Raw genomic sequence first — 8,049 nt, forward strand, 5'->3', positions numbered from 1 at the left:
TGTTTAGAAGGATATGTTTGTGACTGATTGATGGTGCTGTTGGTGAATTGTAGGTTTGATAATGTTATTTGGGGTTTTAAGTTGCTATGTGCAGAATTTACTTGAAGGCTAAAGGCCATGTTTTATGATTGAATTAGTTGGTAGTATAAGTTGTTGTGCTTGAGATGGGTTCTGTTATAACTAAACCCAGTTGGATGATGATGAATGATGATTTATTATGTGAATGAATGATAGAAAGTACATGTGAAAATTCTGTTTTTAACATGATGCAGAAAAATGAATGTTCACTTGTGTATAAGCACTTGAAAACTTGGAAAATATTGACTCTGGATTTTTGGGACTGCGCTAATCACTCTAGCAACTTTGGTTAGTCACAAGAAAGTTGGAATTATGGTTTTAGGGGAGTTTTTGGCTTAAATATAAGATTTGGTATGTGAGGTTGTTGGAATTACTTGATGCAGAATTTCTGCATATTTGGCAGTGACTTAAAATAAATTCTGGTAATAGTCCAGACCACCTTTTTGGATAAAATTATTTTTCTGTAAAACTCAGGTGTGTCTTGAATGTGCCATAAAAATTTCAAGGGATTTGGCCAAGTGGTTTAAAAGATATGAATTTTTGAAAACAGTAGCTGCTGCAGAATTTTTCTGGTTTTCTGGTTCTGCAACATTGATTTCAAACCACTGGAACTTTTGTTTTACGTAACATTTTAAGTTGCCACCAAAGGGGTTTTGAAGATCTGCATCTTCACTTTAATTGAGTACAAATTTCATGTTCATATCTATTTTGTAGACTTAATTAAGTCACTTGGAAGCTGGGTTGCTTGCTGGAAATTCTAAACTGATTTATGAAAACAGGGCATTACTTCCAATGGAGAATTAATTAATCAAATGAAGTGATATGAACTTAAAACTTGTTTGTTTTGAAACTTAGGAAAGTTGAGTGTAATCTACCCAAAATTTAGAAGCAGCGGATTAGAATTGAAATTATTATGGATTTTATAAAAACGCTGCTGCTTGCTGTTTTTCTGAATCTTTACAAGTGCAGTAGCAGAATTTTAAAACCTTGTATAAAATTCAATTCTGGTCCAAATGTAGTAAAATATAATTCAAAGTAAAGGTTAGGATCTCTAGAGTTACTTTGATAAGAGAGATAGTCCGTGCGTAGGCTTTCACAACATAAAAACCACATAACAAGACAGCAAGGTGCTGTTCCTACAAACCTAGAATAACAGTCTCGGTTTTTCCTCAATAGCTGGAGATAGACTGCCCAGAAAAATATGATTTCTAGACCTTTAGAAACTTGAGTTTAATACGAACATGTGGACATGAAATTTGTGTGAGTCCGAGTCCGTTTGTGATATTAATCGTTAGATAGAAAACCGGTCGCCAAAAGGGTATTAGGCTAAACAAGCTAAGAAATGAATAAGAATGTACGATAGATGGTATTCATTTGGATTGTTACAGGTGTAATTTATTTGCTAAGTACTATATTGCTAATTTGTTTCAATGATTTCTCAGAAATTCAATGGGTTCATGAGGATAGAATTACATTGTTCACCGCTGATGGACTGGTGCAGATTGGAGGCTCCATCACCCCTCGCCATGTTAGCTCTTCAGATGTATGATTTTATTATGCAATTTCATTAACCATGCTTGTTGGTGTTGGGGTTTTAACTTTTTAGGATTTATCTTGGATTTATCTTGGCTTTAAAGAGAGAAGACCTAATACAAAATTTACGAAATCGCTTAGGAGTTATTTGATTTGGTTATGACTTATGAAAACACTTTGTTGTTGAATAGCTTAATATAAACTGGTTTTCTTTTGTGGTATAGGTAGTACCGAAGACTATTGGAAAAGATAGGATGCTGCTCAAGTAATGGCTCAGGTTGAGGACTTGTGTTTTCTTCACTTTGCATCGATCTGTAGAATTTTTCTTCTACAAAATTCCTCAGCTGATTAAGAATATATAGTTATTTTGTTTACTGACATGATGGTGTTTGTGTTGTTGTAGTTAGTATGGGAAGGACTTGGACTCGGAGGAGGGACAGATGTCCGAAACTGGGGCAGGTAGAATGATAAAACCGATTGTGCTCTTTTGTGTGTAATGAATTTCCATATGAACTGCTTCTTTCCTTGTTTTGCAGCCTGGTTTATCAGGCTATTTCAATAGCAAATAATGCATGCTGGGCTATTGGAGAACTTGCAGTTAAGGTATGTTAATGTTATGTGCTACATTCTGATTAAATTTTGTAGAATTGTATTGTGGCTGGAATCTAATTGGCTTAGTCAGAGTTATGTGCATAATGTAGTTTTAAACTGTTAGTTTCAAAAGCCAATTAAGACAAATGGTTCTGCTCTTTGTGATTGCTATTTGACTGTTATCTTTTAATTTTCCACTTATATATTTTTGTCTTATGAAATTTTTTTGTCTAAAACAACACTTGTTGGCATAATTGACAATAAATGTATGAATTTAACTAAATTTAACTAAATGTACCCACCGTATATTCACATGTTGGCACAATTGACAATAAATGTATAAATTTAACTAAATTTTATAAACAGAAAGTTTAACTTGTTTCTTAAAAATACTTATTTGTAAATGTTTTACTATTCTATTCTATTTGTGCTTTGAGGGAACTTTTTTAAGTTGGGATTGGGTTTTGGAGTGTGGATGGGAATTTCCAAAGGAGGAAAAGAAAAGGCTGAAAAAGCAAAACCTTAGCTTATGAGCATGTGAGGGAGAGGACGACTTTCTCACTTGATAACTCAAAACCGATCATATAATCTTAATCATGAATCACACAACATGGCACTTGGCAAAGAGATGCTCATTCACCACATGTGACTCCTTTTCTTGCTTATTGCTTCTGTCCACGAATGGTTTCTGATTCATTCAAATATGTATTACATAAGGATAACCAAGAAAAAAAAAGGGAATTTCACTTACCATGAAAAAAAAAGATAGAATTAAAGCTCAATCTATTAATTTTGGAAGAAAGCTCACTTGATTTAATGCTTGTTGCTTCTTTCCCTCAGATTATGTTATGCTAGTGTATAAGAGAGAATATTAATTTCTTAAAGTATGACAAATTAGTTGGCAATGCTTGACTTTTTTGCAGATGAACATCACGAGATTTCTGAGCATAAGGAATGTGTAGCAGCTGTAATTTTTGTGTGTAGAAGTAGAACCCACTACATTAGCCACTAATATCAGATTGCCAAGAAGTGTTGGTTGACATTGAAATAAAATTGTTCCCTATAATTCTATTCTAATTTGAGAAAAATTCTAAACGGCCTCTGACAATTATTTTAAAAGACAACGAGACCCTTAACAAAAAAAAAAAAAACTCTTTTCATCCCTAAATTTTACATGTTTGGGACTGATTACCCTTGTATTTTTTTGGGGTGTAGGGGTTAATCAGTTCCATAAAAATAAAAATCAGGAGTTGAGTTAGATATTTTCTTATTTAAAGATCTTGTAGTCCCTTCGAAATAATTGTGGTTGGATATTCAGTCTTCTAATTTTGTTGATTTACAACGCATAAGACTTCTGTTCTAATTAGATGTACTTGATTTTTGGGCCAAAAATTTTTATGCCCAACAGTTTTTTTTTCTATATTGATGAGTTGTTTTTCCCTTTTGCTAATATTTATTAATTTTTTATTTTACATTATACTACTCTTTAAAATACTAATATAATTCATTTAATTTAAACTATATATATATATATATATATATTAAAAATTAAAAAAAAAATAATGAGGGACCTAAGGCTACACTTATATAAAGTAGCTATAAGTATATTATTTGTTACATTTATAAAGTGATGCAGTAGTCTTGAAAAGTGTAGCCTATTCTTTTGAATTCTGGTAACCATTAGTGCTGAAAAGCGTAGCCTTTGGTCCTGGACAGCATCACTTGAAAAGCGTAGCCTATTCCCAAACGCCAAAAGCGTAGCCCTTGGTGCAGAAAAGCGTTGCCTTTGAGAATAGGCAACGGCTGAATAGGAATCACCCCAAAAAGCGTAGCCGTAGCCCAAAAAGCGTAGCCGTAGCCTAAGGCATCATTTTTTTTCACTTTTGGCTACACTTTTCAAGTGTACCTGAATGGGTATTTTTCTTGTAGTGATGCGAACCCTAAACCATACCTTGGCCGATTACTATATTTAGTCCAAGGCAGCCTCCCAAGTCACCACACAACCCCTCAAGCTTAGAGAAACCAGCCGCAAGCTTAGCTTCAATCACCACCAAGCTTCTAAATGCCCACAATTCAACTCCAATGCATATATATCTTCTTAATTCACACCTAACACACATGTACACTTTAATTTCAGATTTCACATAATAAATTCAAGATTTGGCTGGGGTTTAGGTCATCCTTAGGTTGTATGTGCCTCAATCAACCCAAAGCCCACTCATTCCTCAACTCAATTTGATCCTATAATCATCAATTTAACCAAAATCTTAACATCCAAAAATCTTAATATTCTTGAATTGAAGAAGAGAGAATAGGAGCTGGGATTTTGATTTCCTCACCTTGAAAGATACTGGGCTTTTTAGAGCTCGACGCCGCGAACGCGTGGCCGCAAACAGTGCGGCGTTCGGAGCTCTGAATCAAAAGTTATCAAGGATTGAGGTTTAGGTGAGGGTTTGCTTCTTCTCCTCTTCCATGGCTGCCCAGCAGCGTGTTTAGCCTGCAAGAAGGGAGAAAGAAGATCTGAACTCACTTTATTAAGTGAGTGGGTGGGGCCCACGGGCCCGGTTTGGGTTTGGTTCAACCGGTTTGGACCGTTCGGCCCAATCTTGGGCCAATTTCTTTAAAATTGGTGTTAACATTCTCGTTTTAATTAGCTCTATCCTATTTTTATATTAGATTTATATTTTTAATTTTCCTTATTAAAATTTAATTTTTTTAATTATTTGCTAAATTTGTGGGGTTTATAGAGTTGTTGTTATTTCCTTCCTTGTCTCATGAGTGTGCAAAGTCTATATCTTTGGCGTAGCAGACTCCCTGCTGTATGAGTGTGTGGAGCCTTTATCTCCGACGTGGCAGAGTCATGAGTGTGCAAAGCCTATATCTCTCGGTGTGGCAGGAAGGCTACATCTGGGAGGATGTGTCGGGTTGGCATTTGTGGACCGACAGTGATATCACGAGCCAATAGGACAGGCATTCATTATATGCATCTTCTATATGCTTGTTTGCTTTGCTTAAGTTCAGTTATGCCTAAATGAATCACATGTCTATTTGCTATTTGTTTACTTGCTGTATATGTACATTACTTGTTCTTTACTTGTCTGCATTACATGTGTTTTCTGCTGGGATTGAGGAGGCTCGGTAGGCGGTGCTGATGCGATCGCACGGAGGTTAGGTTGGTGAAGGCTATAAGATACAACAGTGTGATTAGTATTAGTTAAAATACCCCTAAGTTTAGATAACACAGCTTATGGTGTTTGGTTTAAGTTAATTATTTGTTTTAAGCTTGAATATTTGTATCGGTGTAAAGTTCTAAGATTGCCTTTGGCATCTCGGAACCTTACATCTTATATATTGGGCACTGTTACCATATTGACAACTTCCGATTCTCATACCATATGATGTTGTTATTTTTCAGATGCAGGTCGTAACCCACCTCGGTGAGTTGCGGGATGGTGACAGAGCGGAGGATCTTTTGTTATCTTTTTGGTATTTTTGATTTTTTTTTTCTGTAGTACTTTCTCTCACCTTTTTATTTTAGACTTTATGGCCTTAGAGGCTTGATTTGAGAGATAAGTTGTATAAGTTGTTTTAAACATCAAAAACCCTGTTGTATTCAGTTTAACTAGCCGGCCTAAACACTACAGGCTGTGACGAGTCCTCTTTTGTATATCATACTTATATGTATGACTTATTCTATCTGTGCCTACGCATCTTAGTTATCGTGTGTGAACGCTTTGCATTTCGTATTTCCGCTTTATGCTACTTTGAGATGTTATTCCTTCATCGGGCTTCTAGTTATATAAAATCTTGAATATATATTATATATTATAAGCTTTAGAACTATCGTGACACTTTGCTATCCTTTGCTTTACAGCTAGAAGCAAGGCTTAAGGTAACTGGGTGTTACATTTTGTGGTATCAGAGCGATTCGTCCTCATTAGCCTCAAGGATGGACTGATTGTGCTTCGTTACACTCTCAGGGTCATTTTTTCTTTCATGCTACTTAGGTTATCTGCTTGATACGCATAACATGCTTGTTTGTGAATGCCTTTGGGGAAAATTGAAGTACTAGGCTTGAGATATTGAGACTGATCGCCTCAATATCGATTGTTTGGCGTAGATAGAACCCCAACTAGCAACTTGCAGATGAGGTCAGTCACGCTAACGGAGAGATAGTGATGATGACTAATCTAACCAATGCACTACGAGGTCAGCATATTCCAGAAAATCAGTCTGTAGAGTTTGCGGCATATCAGTTGATGGGTAAGGTTCTGCACTAGTGGCAAGGGAAGTGCCGACTGATGCAACTACTGAATGAGGAGGAATTCTTTTGAGGTTTTTAATTAAGATTTTCAATTTCTAACTGCTATGACTAATAGATGAGGATCACGATGGTTCGAAAATTTTAGCAAAATAATTTCTTCATTGATAGCATAGTCCAAACCAACAAATAATCCTCCCAATCAAAGTTTAATTTCAAAATGATAATAACTGAGAGTAATTAAACCTCGGGTCGTCTTCCCTAGGAACTAGTGACAACAAGTGCATACAATTGGTTGTGATGATCAAGAGGGTTTTCAATAATAAGCAGACAATAAAGAGATAAAAGAATGATCAAAATTGCAATTAATAAACTAATAAAGTAATAAAAGAACTATGTATGTAATATAGACAAGTAAAGCTTTAAAGTGTGTGAAGAGTGGTTCAAAACATAAATGGAAACTTGACTTGGGATGAGTTATGGAATCCTTTCCTTGCCATAACTGCAATTATGATAATTATGATAGATTAATCTCACTTAGTCTACCCTTAACATCGAAGAGTAAGTAAAGTGAGCATAATTGTTATTAATCCACAAATCCTAGCTATCTTACTAATTACCTTAGTAAGAAGTTAGCGTTAGTGGAAACAATAACAACTAACAACCTAAGAATTATCACTAAATGTCGGGCATTAAGACTCTAGTAATCCATATACTCATTTCCCCAGGTCAAGGGGTGGAAATTTACCCCAAAATTAAAATTGGCATTTTATCAAACACATCGAGGGTGTATCATAAAACATGGTAAAGTTGGGAAAATGATGAAAACTATAAACCACAAAAGAACAAAATCAACAATGGCAATCCAATAAACATATAAAAATCATCAAACATCAAATTCATTAACCAAAACTCAAAATTGCAAACTATATATATATTGACAAGGGAAATTAAAATATATAAAAGTGTAGAACAAGTAATGTAATGAAATAGGAAATTAGGGAATACTTACAATGGGATAGCAAAATCCAAAATCAAAACTTGAACTATAAAATTCTACAAACCCTAATTAAACCTAAGGAAAATTGAGAGAAAAACCTAAACTAAACTACCCTAAAACTATCCTAAATGTGTTGTATATTGTATGTTAGAGTATGGTATGAGTGCTTATGTTGCTAGCCTCCTTATAAGCTCCAAAGCCATCAGAAATGGGCCAAAAAGCCTCTCCAAACGCGAGCTACATGACTTTTTAATGAGGTCACGCGCGGGGACTTGTGCGTATCCACACATGCTAATTTTCTTCCTGTGCGTACGCACAGAAGTAGTGCATGGGCACACTTGCTGATTTTCATTCTGTTCATATGCACACGGCTATGCGTGGGCACACTCTGAAATACTTTTCTCTTTTGTTTTCTTCATGTTTTCTCCCAATTGCATGCTTCTCTTCCACTCTTATCAAGCCATTCCAACCTATTACACCTAAAATCACTCATCAAAACCATTAAGACATTGAATGGAAAAAAAGTAGAATAAAATTGATTAAATTAAGCTCAAAATAGCATGTTTTCATAATTGGACATCATTTA

At 35.1% G+C, this 8,049-nt stretch overlaps 1 long non-coding RNA gene across 3 annotated transcripts in view; it reads left to right on the forward strand.

Moving 5' to 3' along the window:
* LOC107465619 (uncharacterized) overlaps nucleotides 1-2,296 on the forward strand; it is a 7,617-nt gene extending 5,321 nt beyond the window's left edge. The window contains exons 1-4 of one of the 3 annotated variants that reach the window (XR_001587384.3): nucleotides 8-1,621; nucleotides 1,836-1,888; nucleotides 2,015-2,070; nucleotides 2,148-2,296. This is a non-coding gene — a long non-coding RNA (uncharacterized LOC107465619). Of the gene's footprint in view, nucleotides 1-7; nucleotides 1,622-1,835; nucleotides 1,889-2,014; nucleotides 2,071-2,147 lie in introns of those variants that run through there. The other 2 variants (XR_008002793.1, XR_008002794.1) reach the window with 2 other exon arrangements.
* The last annotated feature ends 5,753 nt before the right edge of the window (nucleotides 2,297-8,049 follow it).

This window comes from Arachis duranensis, chromosome 9 (assembly GCF_000817695.3).
Source record: "Arachis duranensis cultivar V14167 chromosome 9, aradu.V14167.gnm2.J7QH, whole genome shotgun sequence".
Taxonomy (NCBI): Eukaryota; Viridiplantae; Streptophyta; class Magnoliopsida; order Fabales; family Fabaceae; genus Arachis; species Arachis duranensis.